The following is a 24289-nucleotide window of genomic DNA, read 5'->3' as shown; positions in this document are numbered from 1 at the left end:
ATTACCTCTGCCATCTAGAGGGAGAAGGAGTGGTGGTAGGTACTTAAAATCAGCTTATCAGGACATACTTTAGTCTTTAGACCTGTCTTGGAAAGTTTCATTTTCCTAACCTAACCTCTTTCCAAGATAATAAAAAGTAGCTAAACTACAATTGTTTTCCTTGTTGTTTAGTTACTTTGGATTTTGGGTCTTTGGCTGAATAGCCAACAGAATTTGCTGTAAGTCTTTCTTTTATCTGTAAATATGCAGTTTTCAACACAGCCTAATTTAGGTAAGATAAAAGGGACTACAGTCACTTAATGCCATTTTTATGGGTGGGTATCCTGATATATATATATATGTTAAATATTCTTTTTAGTTTTAGTATGCTATCTAGTTTTTTTTTCTTTTTTTTCTATGCTGAAAATGCCTGGTTGTATGTAACAAAATTATTGGTTTGGTATTTGTTGTTTTACTTCATTTTTATTTACTAGCCACCCCTTTGTTGTCTTCATAGCCTATTCATTTCTTTGTTTTTAAAGAGGTAGGTTTTTTTCTTAGCTTCCTGAATAGTCTGTTAATATAAACATTACCCAAGGTGAGTTACATTGTGTTAAAAAAAACCTTTGTGTTATGACAGTGAAACCTTGTGAAACAGATATTCTGCTTAAATAAAGTACAACAAACTTTTTTCTACTTCACAACTTTGCTCAATCCCACTTTAGCCTATAAAGTTTCAAAGATCTGCACAAACATTTTCTAAATTTAGAAAAAAAAACCATTGATATGTGTTAAAATTCTACTCAAATTATAGGAATTGTATTTTCTAAACTAAAACCAGAGAAAAAGAAACTGATAAGCCTAGGCTTAACTGAATATTGAAGTAACATGTTGTTTTTTCAGAATCTCAATAGCCTGGTAAAAAACCTGGGTAAAATTCTAGTTAATTGACTTCTTGCTATCTTAGAAAGAGTTTAGGTTAGGAAAATGAAACTTTCAGAGACGGGTCTACAGGCTAAAGTATGTCCTTGGAAGGTATTTTATATAAGTACCCACCTCTAATCTTTCTCCCTCTGGAGGGCCCTGAAATTTGCCTTTGAAATTTTGACAAAACAACATTTTACCTTAATTTTCAGTTACTAGTTGCCTTTTCTATGCCTTTAGTTCTGAAAATGCAATTCCTGTTATTTGAGTAGAATTTTGAGCCATATTAATGTTTTTTTTCAAAATTTAGGAAATGTATTTGCATATCTTTATAACCTTATAAAATGGATATGAGCAAAGTTATGAAGCTGAAAACAGTTTTGTTATACTTCAATTAAGCAGAAGATCTATTTTGCAAGATTTCACTTTTATAACACACATATTTTTAAAGGTCATCAAAGGTGAGGGCCCTCTAGAGGGAGAAGGAGTGGAGGTAGTTGCTTCAAAATACCTTCCCGGGACATACTTTAGTCTGTAGATTCATCCCTGAAAGTTTCATTTTCTTAATCTAAACCATTTCTGAGATAGCAAGAAGTCAATTAACTAGAATTTTACCATCCATCATAAACAGACAAGCCCTAGAGAAGCCTACCTGAGTACAAGAAAATATTCAAGAATATCGTTTCTGATTTTATAGAAACAACTTTAGCAACAAAATACTTACCACAAGGCCATTTAAGATTTGAATCCTAGTTTATAAATTTTTGATCAATATGTTAGAGAGAACTTTTGTGTAAGTGAATAAACGTGTAGACTTTTAAACTGAATTTGGCATAGAATACTGATATATATTATGCACTCTGTTTTAGTAATAATTCTTGAAAATATTAATCATTAATACTCATATTATACAGGACCTAGTTTTGTATAAAAATACCATTTTAATTGTCCGATTACCTATCTGACTAATCTAAGCGTTTTATGAGACGCACATGACGTCAGATGTTACTCGGATTACGCTCAGGATTACTTTTACGTGGGCTCTAACCCCGAAAAAAAAGATCATTGAGGACAAGTGACGTCAATGTTACATATTTTTTTAAATGGATAAACATGTGAAATCGTCAAGTCTAGAGAAAAGACAAGGAAACTGTAAATAGTGGAAATAATGTTAGCTTTTCAGTGACCTGTAAGTAACCTTTTGCATATTCCTTAGGATTTAAAGGGTTTTTGGTGTTCTAGGCCCGTCTTGCATAGGCTAAGCTTCATAAGCAGTCAGAAGAAAAGTTTTTTGGTTATTAAAAGGTTGGTTCTTAGGAAGGCAGCTATCACATTGGTGAGTTAGTCAAATATTACTATGTCAAACAGGCCGAGTTTCTAAACCATCCTATAATTTTTAGTTGAAAAAAATTTAGAATGATTAGGCTAATATTTATAGCCTTTTATATAGTCTAGGCTATATTTGTTGAGATTGCTATTTAAACTGGATTTTTAAGTAGTAGGGGTAAAATTTTACTTTAGCTACTTTTTGCTATCTTTGAAAGAGGTTAGGCTAGGAAAATGAAACTTTCAGGGATGTGTCTACAGGCCAAAGTATATCCCAGGAAGGTATTTTGAAGTACCTACTTCTACTTCTTTGCCCTCTAGAGGGTCCTGAAATTTTTGGGTGCCTCATTTTTTGGTTATCAGTTTCTTTTTCTCTGGCCTTAGTTCTGAAAAGACAATTCCTGTTGATAGAGCAGAACTTTAAGGCTAATGGTCTTAATTTGTGTCCAATGCTATTTCTCCTATGATAGAAAATCATGAATAACTTCTGCGATTTAGGTGATTTTGAACTGATTTTTTTTTTGATGACTCTCGAGTTAAAAAGGAAAAAAATGTTGGTTTCACTTTTTCTGTATATGCTTTACCTATTGTGCAAAAAAAAGAAATCAAGTTATTTTAGTTTGGTGAATAAAAATTTAGTGGATGGGAAATGACAGTAGATTTTTTTTTTTAGTTCATCCTGCCAGTATTTAAAAAAAAATGTTGGTTGCAGAATTGTTATATTTTTATTTTTAACGGTGCAAAAAATTATTTTTAATTTTCAACATTTTTCTTGCTAGAAGGTATGAAGTTGGCTCCAGAGGGTAGAATTTTGGATCATATGTAGATTTTATAATCTACAACCATTACAGAAAATTTCTGATGTCTATCATAAATAGTTTGAAAGCAAAATCAGAAAAATACAATTTCAAAATGTGCTTACTTTTTACTTATTTTACCCCTGTTTCCGGCTTAATAGCGTTGTTCATCAGCCAATAGAAAAAAAGGCGGGATTCTTATCCAATTTTAGGCATTACGCCTCCAAGGCATTGTGTCTCTGATTAAAGCTGTTGACTTGTCAACTGAAGTCAATAAGACATTTGAGATATGAGGAAGAAAATTATCAACAAAAGGTGGCTGAATTTAAAATACCGGTAAGTAAAAATTACATATACAAGTTTCATTCTCTCTTGTCCATTAAATAAAAAAAACAAGCTTTTTTTAACTGCATGTAAGGAGCGACATTAAAACGAACAAAAATTATTCCGTTTATGAAAGGGGGTAGTCCCCTCCTCAATGTCCCGCTCTCTACGCTAAAGTTTGACTCTTTCTCACAACTATACTTTTTAAAACAATAAGAAACTTTAGCGTAAAGAGCGAGGCGTTGAGGAGGGGACTACCCCTTTCATATACGGAATAATTTCTGTTCGTTTTAAGTTTTAATGACGCTCCTTACTTGAAGTTAAAAAAAACTTTTTTTTTATGTAATTTCTGAACGTTTTTAAATTAATGCATGTTTTGATTTGGCTAACCGCACAACGAAATTTGCATATCTTTTTTTGTCTAAATGGCTTTCTCATATTTTCGTTCTGACGATTTTGAAGAAAATGGGGTGGGGGAGGAGGTTTAGTTGCCCTTCAATTTTTGGTAACTTATAAAAGCACCTAGAACTTTGTATATTTGTATGACATATATGAGGGGGTTTGCCCTTTCGTCAATACCTCGCTCTTTACACTAAAGCTTAAATTTTCTCCCGGTTCTTTAAGAATGACCCTAGAATCACCAAGTCCGTAGAATATATAGTTGAAATTACTTTAACGGAAAGAGCGAGGTATTTAGGAGGAGATGAACCCCTCATATGCGTAATAATTTCTGTTCGTTTTATGTTTTAATGCTGCTCCTTACTTTCAGTTGAAAAACTTCTTCATTATTATTTTTTCAGTGTTTTTTTTAATAATGCTAGAAAATCCTATGCCCCTTCATTGAATTTCTTTTCCCCCGTGACAAATTCCTCTAAGTAAAGATCCTTCAACGTAGCTCCCTCCCCTCTACCCCCCCCCCCTCAGCCAAAACCCCTCAACCGTTGACTTTAAATTAAAAGGAATAGTTGTGGGAAAAGTCAAGTCATGGCCAATTGTAGAAAAAGCCAAGACAGATTGTCCAATTAAGTGGGCATCAGGTCAAGGTAAACACTGATCAAAGTTTATAACTTGTAGCCCCTCCCCCGGGAACTATGGGGAGTAAGTCGTCCCCAAAGACATCTTATTATGTTTTTTGACTATGCTTAAGAAAATGGCTATCTCAAAATTTTGATCTGTTGACTTTGAGAAAAAAATGAAAGTGGGAGGGGGCCTAGGTGCCCTCCAATTTTTGGTCGCTTAAAAAGGGCACTGGAACTTTTCATTTTCATTAAAATGAGCCCTCTTGCGACACCCTAGGACCAATGGGTCGATACAATCACCCCTGGAAAAAAGAAAACAAAAAACAAATAAACACGCACCCTTGATCAGTCTTCTGGCAAAACAATTCTATGACTTTTAGGGCGTGTTTCCCCCTTTTTTCCAAAATAAGACAAATTTTCTCAGGCTCTTATCTTTTGATGGGTAGGACTAAATTTAATTAAAATCCGATTCTTTTGACGTATTTATTAGTATCAAAATTTCGTTTTTTACACTTTCGTTTACTATTGAGCCGGGTCGCTGTTTTGTTTTTCTATGGTTCTTTTCATTTTTTTTAGAAAGGTGCTGCTTGGAGAACAAGATAAAGATAATTTGTCAAATGGATCGAAAATTTCAGAAGAATTTTCAGCAAATCCTCTCATAGACGATTCAAATAAATTGGGAAACGGTAGTGGTTCTTACGGTGTTGATTGCCCCGATACGAATACTGAGAAAGACTTATCTGGAATTCCAGATGGAAACTGCATTGTGAATCTAAGGTATTTCCTTGCTGAAGTAATTTCAGCATTCAGACACAAAATCAGTTGCGATCACGGAAAATTGATTATAAAGCAATTAGAAAAGAAAGGCCTGAAAACTGAACTGAAAGTTAAGTGTAATAAGTGTAACTGGGAAAAGAGGATTAAAGGTGAACCAGAATGTCCAGCAACAAGCGTAAAAGAATATCTTTCAAGTTTTACGGACCAGACACAGGTTGCTTTTTCCGAAAAAAAATCAAGTCTTAAAGGCTGCTTGAATTCGAAGGCTGTTTGGGGAGCCATGGGTAGTGGAGGAGGGTATTCTACACTGTGTGAATTCTTCGGGGTGCTTGGAGTGAAACCAATGTCACGAATAGTTTATTCCCGTATTGAAAGGCAGCTTGGTAATGCTTGGATGAATAGTTTATCGGAAATTTTGCTAGAAAATGGACGAGAGGCCTTAAAATCAGCCATTCATGATGATAGGTATAAGGAGGACTCATACTGGACAAAAGTGATATGTGATGGAGGCTGGAATAAGCGTAGCAAAGGACACGATTATTCGGCCAAAGGATGTGTTGCAGTTATCATAGATGCATTTACGAAAAAACTGTTATATGTTGGCATAAAAAATAAATACTGTTATATACGTTTTTCTTCTGCAAACGCCAAAGTAATTCCCAAAGATCATTTCTGCTTTCTGAATTATAACGGAAATTCAAGGAGCATGGAAACAGATATTCTAGTTGAAGGCTTTCGTTCCAGTGAGGAGATGCACGGATTACAGTTTTTAGAGTTTATCGGTGACGGTGATTCCAGTGTTTTTTATAAGCTAAAACAAAGTGTTTCCTACGGTTCCAACATACGGAAACATGAATGTGCAAATCACGTCACAAAAAACTATCCTACAGCCCATCTATATAATTTGTGCAAAAATAAAAAAGGTTTGTACACAAAATGTCTTCCCCGAGGAATTATCCAGCAACTGACAAAAAATTTAAGGGGTGCGATAAAAATAAATTCTGAAAATAATGGAACAGCAGAAGAATTGAAAATCTTGTTAAAAAGAGGACCGTACCATGTTTTCGGAAACCACACAAAATGTGATTCTGGATGTCCTAAGATTGCTGAATTGACCGTGAATAGTAAAATAGAAGATCTGTGGAATAATTTTCCCCTGCACGTGTTTGAAGATGTTATGACAGAGGTCGATATTGTGTGTCGAAAAGCAGAGCAGCTTCGAAATGACGCAACTACAAACTTAGCTTAAAGCTACATGTCAGTTGTTGCTAAATTCATCGGAGGAAAGCAAATAAGCCGGTCTAAACGAGATTCATATCATGCAAGAGTTCATGGAGCAAGTCTTGCAAATAATTCAGGTCCAAAATGGCATCAATTAGCTTGGAAAAATATTTTTGGGCTTAGTCCTTCTAGCGTAACAAAAAAATATTGTAATAAAACGGCTAAACTCCGTGTAATATCTAAACGTAATTTGACCAGTTATTATAGTGCTCTTGGAGGAAAACACGTTGCTAAGTTAAAAAATAGAAACTATAACTTTGGTAATCGTGACTATGGACCAAATTGCAATAAGCCAGACATGACTTCTGATGAAATGAATTTGGCCATACAAAAATATACTGACGAGAATTTAAAATTGGATTTTGCCAGTATAAGCTGTTTGTTCAACAGTACCAAGGGCCAATCCAAAAATGACACTTGGGTTGAAGAAAGATCTAAGAGAATAACTAGTAGTTACTTCCACAGAATTGCAACCAGAAAAAACAGCACCAGAGTTGCCCCAATTGTTAAGCAAATTCGAAACTTGGGACCTAGATTCTGCTCTGCCCTAATGAAAAAGGGCTTAGATTTAGAAGTAGTGGCACTAGAAGCATATGAAAACAAATTCAACTTAAAAGTCGTAAAGGGAGATCAAATAGGACTCAGTGTGCATCCACAGTATCAGTATCTTGCTGCATCTGTAGATGGGCTGCTCCCTAATGGCACACCTATAGAGATAAAAACGGTGCATAATATACCAGAGTTCAAAACCATTTATGATGTGGCCCAGTCAAAAAATTTAGTTAAAGCATTTTTTCTTGAATTATCCAGTGAAGGTCTTCAGCTAAAAAAAATCACAGGTATTTCGCCCAGATACAAGGCCAACTCGAGATACTGGATAAAATGGTATGCCACTTAATAGTTTATAACTCTATTGAGGATTGGGAAATAATTACAGTTCACCGATCGAAAGACTACTGGGAAAAAATATTTCCGAAGCTTGAAGCCTTCTGGAATGAATCCTTACTTCCTGAAATTTTAGACTCAAGGGTTGCAAGGAATATGGAAATCAGAGAACCTGTGTCTGTAAAATGTACAACAGCCCACCAACCGAAGGACTCAAGCTTGTCTCAAGAAACAAAAACAGGAAAAACAAGAAAGTCGAGTCTATTTGAAGTGAACAACAAGAAAACAAATACACAAAAGGGATCAGGAGACAACAGTGAATCTGCCAGGAACTCAGCGCATGAAAACAACAGTTTTGAAGAAATACTTTGGCCTGACTTTGGAATAAATAAATCTTTGTGTTTGATAAAAAAAATGTGTTAAAAAATATTGGCAAGGAAAATTATTTTTTCCTCCATAAATTTCTGTCTCATTCTTCGTCAATGTCCAAAAATAATGAAGTTTCTTATCTGGTCTGAAGTATATTAAATACATTTAATACAAACAATTTTAGTTTTTTTTTTTATAAATTTCTTGTATGTTACTTGGGCTTAATATTTGTGATTTTTATAGTTTTTCCTACAATTATTACGTTTTCTGTACAATTCGTTCATTTTTGGTATTTAATTAAAGCGTCTTTAAGTTTCTTTCCGAAATCTTGTGCATCTCGCCCTAACACAAAATAACGTTAATGCCCTAATCTTATTACAAGGAAAATAGCTTTCATCTTATTAATTCCAAAATACTGACAAAACAAAAACCCTATAAAAATCAAGGTGACTGGAAAGATATTGAAAATGAACTGAATGTGTAATGTATAATTATTTAGTGTTTAATATACTAATTACAGGAAGCATCAACAATTAAGGTTTACAGATTCTATTTAGCGACAATTTTTATTTTGGTTTACGGTTAGAAGGGAACTCTAGTCGAACTCCTATGGATAGTAATTTGTGTCCTTTTTGGTTTAACTTTAGCACTCATTTTAATTTTTAATCGTTTAGGATTTAATTATTTGTATATAGCAGTACCCATTTCTTTTATGTTTGGTATAATTATTTATTTTTATTTCTCTTCATTTTCAGTCAATTATGCATAGACAGTAATGTTTGACCGTTTCACATTTAGATCATTGAAGGATTTTATTTTCTGTCCGTCTGTTTCAAATGGCTCTTTAATTTTCAATTACTTAACTCACTAGCCTAATTGTATAATGTACATTCCCAGATTGCTATGAAATCACGATCTTGTATCAGACTTAGCAGACATCTGCCATGCTTGGGATACTTATGTCATGCTTGGCACAGATCATTCACTCTTAGTACTGTTCTCACAGTTCCGCTATGCTTGGCACACTTCTGCCATGCTTGGTACTAGCCACCTGAGGTATATGATTTCTGAGAGTGAAAAACCTCTCAAACATTCATCCTTTTTCTTTGGGTAGTTTACTTTTGCATGTGCGGACTGTTTGTTTTCGTTGTTGTATTTTAATGGGGGCAGATACGATGGACAAGGGTTTTTAAATTCCTTTTGGGAAATCCCAAACTTTTTACTGTTATCGCTTTTCTTCTATTTCAATAAAAATTCTTTTTTATGTGCTTTAACCCGTATGCGCCTGAGAGGCTATATTTCTTCCAAAATAAGTTCATTAGTACGGGTATGCATTGAGTTTTTCGTTTTACACAAACTTTTCCTCTTGTTATCTTCCCAATAAATTAGTTTTATTTCCATCAATTCTGTTTATGTGCTACTTTTTCATAGTAAATTTATGATGGAATGGCGGATTAGTCTTCTTAGTTATTTAGCAGGATGAGATTGAGGAGCACAAAAACACAAACGTACGCAAACACAGGAACAAGTCTACACACACACATCAAATTACCAATTACTCACTTATTGTTTGATGCAAGCTGTGCTAGTTTTGTTCGCAGGAATTCTTCAATTCAATTCAATCATATATATTTAAATAAAAACACATAATTCCATGTACATAATCTGCCAGGAAAGCACAAAAGTGCTTGACTAGGGCAGAAACTTAACTAAAGAATAATTAAACAATCAACTAACAGAAACAACGAATCAACTGGATTTATCAAAAAAGAAAAAAAAAGAGAAAAAAGGGGGGTGAGGAAGAGAAAGAAAAGAAAAAAAAGAAAAGAAAAGACCGAAAAGAGGAGGACCGCATGATATTCAAATCTAAACAGTATTTCTGGAACGACCCTTCACTGCTCGCTTGAAGGTAGTAAGGTTATTTGAGTTCCGGATTTCCAAGGGGATTGAATTCCAGATAGCTGGTGCATATCCGTAGAAAGTCCTTTGCGAAAGCCAAGTTGGGTATCGCACAGAAGATTCTACTCCTGGAGGTAATCATACATTCTTTCATGGACTACTTTCTCATAAATCTTCGAAAAAAAGGTAAAATAGAAATGGATCGGTAATTACTCGGTTCATTTTTTGACTTCCCTTTGTGAAGGGGTAGCACTCAGGCTAATTTAAGTCTTTCTGGAAAAGTTCCCTCTTCAAGTGATAAATTAATCAGATGAGTCAAAATAGAAATAACAATTGTTTTTGTTGCTTTAACGATACTTCATCTACTCCACAGGATTGTTATTTCATACACATAATTATTTCATTTATTTCATTTTCATCACAATTTGTAAAAAGGAATTCAGAAGTAACATGACGAGGTTTAAGTTTGGGGACTGGTGGACTTCGAGAACTGAAAATTAAAAGAAAATAGCCAGGTGGGTGTTTCACCCACCTGGCTATCTGCTTGCAATTCTCAATACCCAAGGGTTCTCCCAATAGCCAAACAATTTTCATTTCCAAACGGACTCGGTCTTGGTTGAGGTTTGGGAGAGTTCACACTTTACATTTCAAAACAGACACCCATCTCGAAAATAAAAGATTTGTCTACTTTTCGTACAAGTTCTACCATTTGCATTCAATGCACATCGAATCAAAATCTCTGAGCGAAAAAATATAGGATTACCCTTTAAATTGATGTGCAAAAGAAAACACTATTTTTAGCTCAGCAGTGGGTATATTTTCTTTTACATAACCTGTTCATTTAAATTAATCTCCGTAGAATCTAACGTGCTTTTGCTAAACAAACATCTTTTGTTTTTTTCTCCCACTTGTTTATGTTTTTGTCAAGTCTCATAAACGAGTTTGCTATCGAATAGATACTAGCAGTGGCGTTATTAAGATTCTTAGAATCTGTTTCAGAAATTGGGCGAGAACAAAAAAGACCATTAGCCTTAAGCCATAACACTGGTTTTTTTTTTTATTTTAGAAATAACCTTTTATGCCACCTCTTTATACATTAAATATATGGCTTATATTATTTATTCTCCATGAATTTTTGTTTTATTTGATTTCATTGATATTTTTTTTATACATTTATTTTTTTACATCAAGCTTCTTTTTTTGTGAAAAATTTGGACTGTTTTTCTTTTTCTTTATTAATACCAAATATGGTAAGCTTTCAAGCTTATTGCAATAAACATAATAAATAGAAGTTATGACAATACTGACAACATAATACACACATACAAATCAATGAAAATAATGACTACAACAAACACTGACAAATAATACTATGAATTATATAAAAATGATTTACTTTGAAAATTTGTTTCTGTTAGTCTTATTTTGAATCTGTTTATGTCATCTGTTAGAAATGTTTTAGGTGGAAGGTCATTCCATGGCTTCCACACCCTGCTGTAAAATGAATGTTGTCCTATTTTCCTTTTTGAGAGTGAGGGGTACAATTTATGTGGGTGATAAAGGGTCCTGTTAGTGTCATTAAATGTGAAGAACTGTGATGGACTTATATTAGCAATGCCTTTGATTATATGGAATGCGTTAATAATGTCTGCCCTATCCCTTCAGAATTGAAGACTTGACAATCCTAGCCTGTGCAGTCTATTTTCATATGGCAAATGTTTCAAATAAGGTACAAGCTTAGTTGCTCTTTGCTGTATTTTTTCAACCCTTGCTCTGTCATTTTTATTCAATGGATACCATACTGACGAATTGTATTCAAGTATTGGTCAAACTGTTGATTTATAAATGGCAATGAATGAATGGAGATTAAACTTACAGAAATTCTGTCTAAGACATAATAGCTGATAGTTTGCCTTACGAGTTACTTCAGAGACATGCTTGTCAAACCTAAGACTAGAATCAAAATCAACACCAAGGTCACGGATATTTTCAACTGGTAAGATTGAATGTCCAGCAAGATGGTATTGGTAACTTTGTTCTACTTTGCCGAAGTAATGGACAACCCTACACTTATTTTTGTTGACAAACATGGAGTTAGCATTACACCAATTGTGCACTGCATTCAAGTCTTTTTGAAGCAACAAAGCTTCATCTGAATTTGTCAAGGAGCAGTAGAGCTTTACATCATCTGTGAACATTTTAATTGTGGAATGGTGGACAACAAGAGGCAAGTCATTGATGAAAAGGCAGAAAAGTACTGGACCAAGGCAACTACCTTGTGGAATGCCACTTAAAACTATCTCAGCAGAGGACAAAGCATCACCTACAATCACTTTCTGCGTCCTGCCTGCTAGATAATCACCAATCCAATTCAACGTTCTGGCACCAAGGTGATATACCTCACACTTTTGAAGTAAAAGCAGGATGGAAATTTTATCAAACGCCTTAGAAAAATCTATATAGATGCAATCAAACCTGAGACCTTCATCTGCCATCCTATGGAAGTTAGTAATTACTTCCAAAAGCTGTGTATTACATGAACGTTTTTTATGGAATACGTGTTGAGATGGATGCCAAAGAAGATTTGATTCGAAATAATTTTGTATTCTCTTGACAGTTAGTTTTCCATAACTCTGGAAAAAATTGAAGTGTTTGATATTGGTCTATAGTTTTTAAATTGCGTTTTTGTGCCACTTTTATACAGGGGTTTAATTATTGCTTTTTTCCATGCCAAAGGGCAAGTACAAGACGCCAGACACAGATTATACAAATTGTCAGTGGTTCAGTGAGTACTGTTGCAAGCTCTCGGATCATATGGTTTGAAAATTCATGAATGTCTGGTGATTTATTTGTGTCAAGATGCTTCAAGACCTCAAAAACTTGTTGATCATCAAAGTCAGAATCATCAAAATCTATTGTGAAATTGGTAGAAAAATTAGGATCAATAGGAGTTTCACTCTGAGGTTGTGTTGTACATGTTGTACAAAATGTAAAGGAATACTTGGCCCTTCATGTCATAGATTCAACTAAAAGTCTTTAAGGCATCTTATATCAAAATACATCTGACACATTTTAATGGGTTTTTTTAGATGACATAGGACACCATTAAAGTTTTGCATTTGCTTGGCTAAAAATTATCTTAAAAAGTGCCAAGTTTAGAGAGTTATGTTAATGTTCTTCTTGCTGATCAGTATAATTGTTTTTAAAATTCCTTCTGTTTAAAGCATTTTAGAGAGATTCTGAGCCAACCATGGGTATATTGTTGTCACAAATGATTTTTCTCAAATGGGCTGGTGGAAAACAAATAGAACATATAATTTCTCTTTTTTTTATTATTTCAAGACTAGAATATCACAAAACTAAGCATTCATATTGCTGATTATATCTTAAGTAAATACAATCCCTGATGGAGTTTTGTTGATACCTGTCTTAAAATTTATTTGTCTTAATAAAATACATATTGTTTATGGGACAGCAGTGAAAAATGGGAGCAACTATGACTTGAGTTTTTTTTCAATATTTTCTTTTTCCAAATAATTTTTGTTCTCTGGTGACATTTGTGTTCCTTCCTAAGTGGCTGGCACTCTAGGTTGAGAGTCCTTTATCCAAAGGGCAGAGGTTTAATTCCTGGCATTAGCAGTTTATTTGGTTTGGGACAAAGGTCAGTGATGTAACTCTGTAAGTTCAGCCAGAATTGGCCCAAACTTAACAGGTTACCTAGAGAAATCTGGGGTCAATAAGCAGGAAGGGTATGCAAAAGCATAGAATGACTGGCCCCTAGCTTCCTATTGCACTTTCTGGCTAAAGGACCACCTGGTCCTTTAGTGGGCTTCTGACTTAGCCATAGAAGCTTTCTTTTAAACCCATTAAATATAAGTACAAAGGAAGAAATGCCAGTAAGGTGGTCCTTCCTTTTCAATAAATTGTTGGTGTACAGACAAGATTGTAGGTCATAAGAGGTGGCTGGTGAATATTTTGCAAGGTTTAAAAATTTAGGGCAATTGCTCAGGTTGGCAACTGAGCACAAAAGTAAAATTTTGTGAATGGTTTTTCTTTGTGAATGTTATATTTATGTAATGTCAAGCATTTTAAAGTTAATCTTCATTGTTTTGTTTTAATTGCCATGTTCCTAGGACTTTAGTGTATTAAAACCTACGTATGTCCATCCATTTTCTTTTAAACAGAGAGGAGTTCTATGTTTCCTAGCTTCAATAAATTTATATGCAATTTTGAGACCAGGGTTACGAAGTAGGTCAAAACTTGCAGCCCAGGGACTTCTTGCTGTCCGGTTCTAAGCCGACTTAAGCGCTTCGGTGTAGACTTGAGAAGATATGTTGGTCCCCATCCTGCACTGGTATCCGGGATCACTGCTTTTCTTGAGGCCAAAATAATTTCAAAGATTTAAAGAATATGAAAATGGGAACTTGGAATGTTACGACGTTAAAAAGTGAATTCGTCAGACATTTTGACTGACGAATTCAGACGGTTTGAACTGGATTTATTAGGAGTTTCAGAAACTCATATCCCAGGGATAGGAAGCATGAAATTAGGTGACATAGAATTTGTTTACTCAGGCAGGAAGGATGGGGTACATAGACAGGGAGTAGGGCTCATGATGAATAAGGAAGCTGCTAAGTCTTGTTTAGGCTGGGAAGGTATTAATAATAGAATACTAATTGCTCGTTTTATGACTAAAAAGTTTAGGGTATCAGTGATAGTAGTATATGCCCCCATTGAACCAACTGATGGAGATACTAGTGACTCAGATGAATTTTACTTACAGTTACAGGAGCAAATAGACAGGGTACCAGGTAGAAATATGGTGTTTTTGCTAGGAGATTTTAATGCCCAGGTTGGTAGAAATAGGGATAGATGGTATCCTAGCCTAGGTAAATTTGGTGTAAGAAAAGAAAACAGTAATGGCTATAGGCTTTTGCAATTTTGTAGGTATAACAACCTAGTTATAACCAATACGGTGTTTGGTCACAAAATGACCCATAAGTTGACATGGTATTCACGTGATGGTAAGACTGCAAACCTTATTGATTATGTTATTGTAAACAGAAGACTAGCAGGATCAATACAAGATACTAGGGTGTATAGGAGTGCTGTTATTGATGTTAAAAGTAAAGATCACCATCTAGTAGTGTCTAAGGTTAATTTAAAGCTGAAATTTTGGAAGGGTAACTCCCTCCCAGAAAGTTATGATGTTGGTAGACTTCAGGATGAAAATTTGAAAAAAAAATTCCAGGAACAGTTGAGTACTAAACTTGAGAGTTTAAAATTTGACAATGTGGAAGATGGATGGAATAATTTCAGAAAAACAATTTGTGAAGTTGCTGATGGTGTCCTAGGGAAGAGTGCTAAGACTGCAACTAGGAATATTAGTGAAAAAGCTTTAGGTTTAATAGAGAGTAGAAGGGGTTTGTATAAGAATTATCTGAGTGATAGGTCGTATGAAAACAAAAAGAATGTAAAGAAAGTGGAGAAAGCATTAAAATATGAACTAAGGAGATGTGAATTGGAGGCAATGGATAAAATTGCTGAGGATCTGGAAGATGCGGCTAGACGGCATAATAGTAAAATATTATACTGGCATGTTAATAAATTGAAAGGGAGTAGCCAATCCGGACTAGTCCCAGTTAAAGATAGAAATGGGGCCACAATTAGTGATAAGGAAAAAGTTAAAGAAAGATGGGTGGAACATTTTGAGAATGTGCTAAACCGAGATACAGTTGCAGGAAAAGATATAGATGAAAATGAAAAAGTTTGTCATACCTTGGGTGTGAAGGAAGATTTGTTTAGTGAGGAAGAATTAGCAACAGTACTAAAAGGATTAAAAAATAATAAGGCCCCAGGTGCTGATAGTATGATTAATGAGTTTCTTAAATATGGTGGGTCTGAGGTCAGGAATAAGCTACTGAAGATTATGAACCTTATTTTTGAAAAAGGGGAAGTACCCAATGATTTTAGGAAAACCTTAATTAAACCACTGTATAAGAAAAATGACAAGACTGAGTGTTGTAATTATCAAGGCATTAGTCTGGTCTCTGTAGGTAGCAAATTACTGAGTAATATGATACTTTTTAGACTGAGACATGCTGTAGACAAAGTTTTAAGGGAAGAACAATGTGGTTTTAGAAAAGGTAGAGGATGTGTCAACCATGTTTTCACTCTTAGGTTAATAATTGAGACGTCCCTTCGTTGTCAAACACCTTTGGTCCTCAGTTTTATTGATTATGAGCAAGCTTTCGATTCTGTTGATAGAACAGCGTTAACAAAGGTCTTGTCATTATATGATATACCTGAAAAATACATTGAAGTGATTTGCGCTATGTACGAGAATAATACTGCTGCCGTTAAGGTAGGAAATGAGGTTAGCAACTGGTTTTGTATTAAATCAAGAGTTAAGCAGGGTTGTGTTCTATCCCCCTTTATATGGATCATTTTGATGGACTTCGTCTTAAGGAGCACAGGAAAGGCAATTGGAGACCATGGAATCAAATGGGGAGGAAGAACGCTCCTGGACTTAGATTATGCTGATGATTTAAGCATATTAAATGAAAGTGTGAGCAAAATGAATGAATTTTTAGAGGTTTTACGAGTTCAGGGTGCTAAAATAGGCTTGAAAATTAATGTTAAGAAGACTAAGTCACTAAGGCTAGGAATAAGTGAAGATGAACAGGTGACATTAGGTAACGAAAAGATTGATCAGGTTGGGAGCTTCAGTTACCTTGGTAGTATTATTAGTAAAGATGGTGGGAGCAGTGAAGATGTTAAAAGTAGAATAGCTAAGGCCCAGGGTGTTTTTTCACAGTTAAAAAAAGTTTGGAAGAATAGAAAGATAAGTCTACAAACCAAGATTAGAATATTGGAAGCTACAGTGATGACAGTGGTCAAATATGGCTCTGAAGCATGGGCACTCCAAAAAGCAGATGAAAATTTACTAGATGTTTTCCAGAGAAATTGCCTACAGATTGTTCTGGGTACCCGGCTGACTGACCGTATTTCAAACAGTAGGTTGTACAAAAAGTGTGGTTCAATCCTGCTTTCTGGGGCTATAATGAAAGAAAGGTTGAGGTGGCTAGGCCACGTTCTATGGATGAAGGATGACAGATTACTGAAGATTGTCCTTTTTGGCCAACCATCTGGGGCTACACGGAAAGCAGGTTGTCCTTGTCTGGGTTGGGAGGATGTCATAAATGAAGATTTAAAGGAAATGGGAACTTCCTGGGAGGGTGTAAAGAGGGAGGCTTTAAATAGATTAGGTTGGAGGAGGAGCGTGCGTAGCTGTGTTGGCCTCAGGCGGCTTGGTGCTGCAGTGAGTTATTAGTAGTAGTAGTAGTAGTAGTATATCAATTTAAAGATTAAAAAAATCACGTTGAAAACAAACAAGACAAATAAATAAAAGTATCCCTTTACAACCATTTAAGGTGGATCTCCGAGGTTTGAAGCCAATGCTATTTTCCTATAGCAGTGAAATGCGTATTAACAGCAGACACGAGCAGATTCTTTGATGAAAAAATTATTGTGGCTTCATTGAAAGCTTTAACATGAATAGGCCGAACAAATTCGCATTTTTATTCTTTAGAGCTTCATAAAAAATTAATTAGTGGGGACACCTCTAATTTTTAAAAGTAGTAATAAAATTACTTTTAGAAGATGTAGAGAATTGTAAAGTAGCCTCTCGATTTGCCACAAGATTTCAAAATTTTTGGCCGGGAATTTTTTTTTTATTATCATCAGTTTCCTTTAAAATTTGCTATTTAAGATATCCTTCCTTTACTATTTAAAAGAGTTGTACTAATTATACAGCCTTGATTTTTGTGTCATTTTGTAGATCTTATACTGATTAATAATCCCAAAGATTATTAAGTTTGTAGTTATAAGAGATGATTTTTAGCAATAATTCTTAGTATTCAAGATTTTCTCCTTTCTCATTGGCTTAAGCACTCCTTAAGGGGTTTGCCAGAATATCATTAAGAATGTTGACATCTTCTTATTATTACGACCAGATTTAAAAGGAAGTTGAAAACATGTATAATTGGCAACAACACCTTGAGGCAATATCATTTTTAACACCTCATACGAATGGGAATTTGTTAGGTTACACAGCTGTTACAAAGCAGATAAAATTATTGGCCTTTAAAAGTAAAGAAACACCGATTGTAGGCCTATAAAATGTATGAACATTATTTTTAAAAAGAACATCATTCTTAAAAACATATCATTTTAAACATTATTGGCCTTTAAAAGTAAAGAAACACCGATTGTAGACCTATAAAATGTATGAACGTTATTTTTAAAAAGAACATTATTCTTAAAAAGAACATTATTCTTAAAAACACATCATTTTAAACATTATTGGCCTTGAAAAGTAAAGAAACACCGATTGTACGCCTATAAAGTGTATGTACTTTATTTTTAAAAAGAACAATATTCTTAAAGACACATTATTTTAAACATTCTTGGCCTTTAAAAGTAAAGAAACACTGATTGTAGGCCTTTAAAATGTATGAACATTATTTTTAAAAAGAAAGTTATTCTTAAAAAGAACATTATTCTTAAAAACACATTATTTTAAACATTATCGGCCTTTAAAGGTAAAGAAATAGCGATTTTAGGCCTATAAAATGTATGAATATTATTTAAAAAAAAGAACGTTATTCTTTAAATACATTATTTTAAACATTATTGGCTCTTAAAAGTAAAGAAACGCCTATAAAATATACGAACATTATTTTTTTTTATCTAAAGTTGTAGGATATTCGTCCATTTTAGTTCCACGGGATCTCATTTTATTCCCAATAGTGCCGTATCTTAGAATATTTTGGTTTTTCCCCAACATCTCATATAGTTGACGATTTATAGGCTCGTTCATAAATGACTGATTACCCCGGTTTGGAACCGCGGTAATCATATACTTTGCTTTACGGAGTTAAAGTCATATGTTCCTGAAGGTGCATAATAAACATTGGGCAATCTTGCCCTGGGGTCATAAATACAGGTAAGGGAGGAAGGAAACCTCTTAGGGGTATTTAATAAATTTTTGAATCTACTTATATTTATATACTATTCGTCAAAAACAAGAGCTAAGAGCTCATATGGCACTTGTGACGAGCTCAAGAGGAGCCAAGAGCCAAGAGCTCATGTGATATGAGCTCTAGTAAAATTCTAAGAATCAATAGCTTGCTTTAAGAGAAAAATCAAAGGCTTAATGCCGGTCGGGATTTAAAACAAGAGCTCTGAGACACGAGGTCCTTCTAAATATCAAAATTCATTAAGATCCGATCGCCCATTTGTAAGTTAAAAATACCTCAATTTTTCTAATTTTTCCTCTCCCTTCAGCCCCCAAGATGGTCAAATCGGGGAAAACAACTGTAAAGAGTCAATTAGTGCAGCTCCCTGACATGCCTACCAATTTTCATCGTCCTAGCACGTCCGGAAGCGCCAAAATCACCAAAGCACTGAACCACACCACCTAAGTCCCCCAAGGAAAGCGGATCCAGTCCGGTTACGTCAATTACGTATCTACGGCGTTTATAAGCGTTTTCCAAGTTTTCTGTTTTCCCCCTCCAACTCCCCCCCCCCCCAATGTCAATAGATCTGGTCGGTATTTAAAAGAAGAGCTTTGAGACATGAGTTTTTTTTAATTATCAGATTTTATTAAGATCCGGTCACCCATTCTTAAGTTAAAAACACTTCAATTTTTTTAATTTTTCCAAATTAACAACTTCCAGCTCCCCCAAAGAGAACGGATCTATACCAATAATGTCAATCTCGTATCTAAAGCTTGTGCTTATTCTTCCCATCAAGTTTCATTCCGATCTCTCCACTCTAAGCGTTTTCCAAGATTTCCGGTTTCCAAGGTTTCTGTTTTTCCCTCCAACCCTCTATATCCTTGAATCCAATTCGAATTGAAAATGGATTATCTGAGACATAAGATTCTTCTACATATTAAGTTTCATTAAGATCCTATCACCCATTTGTAAGATACCTCGATTTTCACGTTTTCCAAGAATTCCGGTTTCCCCCTCCAGCTCCCTTCAATGTCATCGGATCTGGTCGGGATTTAAAATGAGAGTTTTAAAGCACAAGATCCTTCTAGATATCAAATTTCATCAAGATCTGAACACCCGTTCAGAAGTTACAAATACCTCATTTTTTATAATTTTACCGAATTACTCCCCCCCCCCCCACTCCACCAAAGAGAGCAGATCCGAGCCGGTTATGTCAGTCACCTATCTTGGACGTGTGCTTATTTTTTCCACCAAGTTTCATCCTGATCTCTCCGCTTTAAGCGTTTTCCAATATTTCCCCCCCCCCCTAATGACACTGGATCTGGTAGGGATTTAAAATGGGAGATCTGGGTTTCGAGGTCCTTCTAAATATGAAATTTCATTAAGGTACGATCGCTCTTTCATAAGTTAAAACACCTAATTTTGTGTATTTTTTTAGAATTAACCCTCCCCCTCCCCCCAACTCCCCTAAAGAGAGCAGATCCGTTCCGGCTATGTCAATCCCGTTTCTAGGACTTGTGCTTATTTTTACCATCAAGTTTCATCACGACCCCTATACTCTAAGCGTTTTCTGAGACATGCTATCCTTGGAAATATCCAATTTCAATAAGGTCCAATCTCTCCTTCGTAAGTTGAAAATACCTTATTTTTTTATTTTTCAGAATTAACCCTCCTCCTCCCAACTCTCCCGAAGAGAGCAGATCCGTTCCAGTTGCGTCAATCTCATATCTAGGACTTACGATGGTTTTTACCACCAAGTTTCATTCCGATCCCCCCACTCTATGCGTTTCCCATAATTTTTGGTTCCCCCTTCCAGTTTCCCCCCAATATCACCGGATCCGTTCGGAATTTAAAATAAGAGCTATGAGACACGATATCCTTCCAAACATCAAATTTCATTGATATCTGATGACTCTTTCCTAAGTTAAAAATACCTCATTTTTTCTAATTTGTCGGAATTAACCCTTCCCCCCAACTCCCCCAAAGAGAGTGGATCCGTCCAGTTACGTCAATCACGTATCTACGATATTTGCTTATTCTACCCACCAAGTTTTATCCCGATATCTTCACTCTAATCATTTTCCAAGATTTTTGGTTTCCCCCTCCGCCTCTGGCCACTGTCACCAGATCTTGTCAGGGTTTGTAACAAGAGTGCTGAAGCACAAGATCCTTCTAAATATAAAGTTTCATTAAGATCTTATCACCCGTCCATAAATTACAAATACCTCATTTTTCTAATTTTTCCAAGTTACCCTCCCCCCAACTCTCCCAAAGAGTGCGGATCTGGTCCAGTTACGGCGGTTACGTATCTTGGATGTGTGCTTATTCTTCCCACCAAATTTCATCCTGACCTCTTCACTCTGAGCGTTTTCCAAGACTTCTGGTCCCGCCCCCACAACTCCCCCCAATGAAACTGGATTCAGTCAGATCTAAAATAAAAGATCTGAGTTGCAAGATCCTTCTAAATATGAGATTTCATTAAGATTCGATCACTCCTTCGTAACTTAAAAATACCTCATTTTTTCGAATTAACCGTCCCTCCACTCCCCCCTACAGACGGTCGAGTCGGATAAATGATTATTTCTAATTTAATCTTGTCAGGTACAGATTTTTCTCATTTTTCACAATTAACCCCCCTCCCTACTTCTCCAAAGAGAGCGGACCCATTCCGAATATGTCAATCACGTATCTAGGATTTGTTCTCATTTTTTCCACCAAGTTTCAAACCGGTCTTTTTTTCTGAATTAACCGTCTCCCCACTCCCCACAGATGATCGAATTGGGAAAACGACTATTTCTAATTTAATCTAGTCTGGTTCCTGATACGCCTGCCAAATATCATCGTCCTAGCTTATCTGGAAGTGACTAAACTAGCAAAACAGGGAAAGACAGACAGATAGACTGACAGAATTTACGATCACTATATGTCACTTTGTAAATACAAAGTGCCACAAAAACTTACTAATACCACAGAAATTTACGAAACTTTTTCTAAGACCTTTTAAGCCCTGGAAGCAAGAGATAAATTAGGGTCTAACTCGGTGTCTTCAAGTATCGCCCTGATTTACGAACAATTAGCTACAACTGAAGCCCAGCTGGAGAAAATAAGAAGTCATCTGCTGGAAAATATAACCAATCAAACAGTTCGTGGTAACGAACTGTAGTAAGGAGCGACCCGGCTCAATAGTAACCGAAACTCTAAAAAATGGAATTTCGATACCAATAGTTACATCGAAAGAATCGCATTTTAATGCTAATTTTAAATATATAAGTTTCATCAAGACCAGTTATACCCATCGAAAGTTACGAGCCTGAGAAAATTTGCCTCATTTTAGAAAATAGGGGGAAACACCCCCTAAAAGTCATACAATCTTAACACCATCAGATTCAGCGTATCAAAGAACCATAGAGTAGAAGTTTCAAGCTCCTATCTACAAAAATGTGAAATTTCGCATTTTTTTGCCAGAAGACAGATCACGGATGCGTGTTTATTTGTTTGTTTTTTTTTTGTTTGTTTTTCCTTTTTTTTCCAGGGGTGATCTTATCGACTGAGTGGTCCTAGAATGTCGCAAGAAGGCTAATTCTTATGGAAATTAAAAGTTCTAGTGCCCTTTTTAAGTGACCAAAAAAATTGGAGGGCACCTACTCCCCCTCCCACACTCATTTTTTCCCAAAAGTCACCGGATCAAAATTCTGCGATAGCCATTCTATTCACCATCGTCGAAAAATCTAATAACTATGTATTTAGGGACGTCTCACTCCCCCGCAGTCCCCGTGGGAGGGGCTGCAAGTCACAAACTTTGACCTGTGTTTACATATAGCAATGGTTACTGGGAAGTGTACAGACGTTTTCAGGGGGATTTTTTTGGTTTAGGGGGGATTTGAGGGGGGAGGGTTACATGGGAGGATATTTCCATGGAGAAACCTCTCATGGGGGAAGTGAATTTCAATTAAGGTGGCGCAGGATTTTCGAGCATTATTTGAAAAAACAATGAAAAAATAAATATGAAAAGTTTGTTTCTACTCAAAGTAAGGAGCAACATTAAAACTTAAAACGAACAAAAATTATTATGCATATCAGGGGTTTACCTTCTCGTTATACCTCACTCTTTACGCTAAAGTATTTTTAGTAATTTCAGCTATTTATTCTACGGTCTTTGTGATTCAGAGGTCATTCTTAAGGAATTGGGACAAAATCTAAGCTTTAATGTAAAGAGCGAGGTATCGACCAGGGTTGAACCCCCTCATATACGCAATAAAAACATACGGATATAGAAGTTCGTTACGTAAGTTCATTCGTAAGTACGTATATTTTTTGCCAATGAAAACGTTTGTAAAAAATTAAAAGTTCTAGTTGCTTTTTTAAGTGATCAAAAACTTGGAGTGCAACTAGGCCTCATCCCTCGCTCCTTTTTCTCAAAATATTCCGATTAATTACAATTAATTCATATGCAAATTTCGCTTTAATTATTATGTGCGGAGAGCCAAGATCAAAACATGCATTAATTCAAAAACGTCCAGAAATTAAATAAAAAAAACAAGCTATTTTAAATGAAAGTAAGGAGCAACATTAAAGCTTAAAACGAACAGAAACTACTCCGCATATGAAAGGGGCTTTTCCTCCTCAACGCCCCACTCTTTACGCTAAAGTTTCTTACTGTTTTAAAAATAAAGTTAATAGAAAGAGTCAAACTTTAGCGTAAAGAGCGGGGCGTTAGGAGGAAAAGCCCCTATCATATACGGAGTAATTTCTGTTCGCTTTAAGTTTTAATGTTGCTCCTTACTTTCATTTACTTTCAGTTACTGAAAAGTTCAATGATCCAAATTCACTGAAAAAAGAAGGTACTGAACTGATAATCAGCCAGGTTTATGATTCAACCACGCTCGAGTTTAATCCATAGTTTGCAAAAATTGAGCAGGCTCTGCTAGGTAGTCTGAGATTTCAAACTGAAAATTTGTAGGAGAGAATTGGTCGAATAGAAAAAAAGCTTGATAATTATGATCAAGAGTCCATGCTTGATAGCCTTGTATTTCATGGGTTAAAGTAGTTACCTGGTGTAAAAACTCATACGACGATATCTAATATTATAAATAGCAAAATGTCTGTGCTGGGCCCTTTACTTTATTTAGTTTACGTGAACATGATGCACGTTTATCTAAAGGATACATATATTACTAACATTATTTCTAACAAAATTTGCAAAATCTGCAGATAATTTAATAGCTAAAGCTCATATTACTCTCAAAAGATTAGAGATGTTTACAAGTTTAAGTTTGCTGTGTGTGAATGTAAAGAAAAATTTTTACTGACATTCTGTGGAGTGGGTGATTCTGTTGATGTATTCAGTAAAGTTCTATTTGGTGAAAAACCTATTTTACAAGCTATATCACTGCGGTACCTCGGCTTCCATATTGATTCTAATCTATCGTAGAAGCATCATAGCGACATTATCTCCACCAAAGTTGCACTTGGAGTTGGCATCCTCAAAAGATTGAAGCATATTCTGCCGGAACATACTCTTCGCACGATATATTTTGCAATAATCTACCCATATATCATACGGATGCTTAGTCTGGAGAAGCAATTTTTATGTTAATTACAAGCTAAATGGTTTTCTCATAGTTTTGATCGGACGATTTCGCTAAAAAAAAGGGGGTGGGAGAGGAGGCCTAGTTACCTCCCAATTTTT

General features: G+C 35.3%; 1 protein-coding gene and 1 long non-coding RNA gene across 2 annotated transcripts in view; one reads left to right on the top strand and one right to left on the bottom strand.

Annotated features, from left to right (window-relative positions):
• Nucleotides 1-1753, bottom strand: part of LOC136032553 (plasma membrane calcium-transporting ATPase 2-like) — a 342097-nt gene extending 340344 nt beyond the window's left edge. Inside the window, exon 1 of the mRNA XM_065712822.1 lies at nucleotides 1628-1753. The gene's annotated coding sequence lies outside the window, so the exon portion shown is untranslated. The remainder of the gene's footprint in view (nucleotides 1-1627) is intronic.
• Nucleotides 1754-1975: 222 nt separating this feature from the next.
• The window catches only part of LOC136032820 (uncharacterized), a 56297-nt gene continuing 33983 nt past the window's right edge, over nucleotides 1976-24289 (top strand). The window contains exon 1 of the long non-coding RNA XR_010618788.1: nucleotides 1976-2092. This is a non-coding gene — a long non-coding RNA (uncharacterized LOC136032820). The remainder of the gene's footprint in view (nucleotides 2093-24289) is intronic.

Source organism: Artemia franciscana, chromosome 11, assembly GCF_032884065.1.
Source record: "Artemia franciscana chromosome 11, ASM3288406v1, whole genome shotgun sequence".
Lineage (NCBI taxonomy): Eukaryota > Metazoa > Arthropoda > Branchiopoda > Anostraca > Artemiidae > Artemia > Artemia franciscana.
Note: the sequence above shows the minus strand (reverse complement) of the source record. Positions and strands in the feature narration are given on the sequence as shown.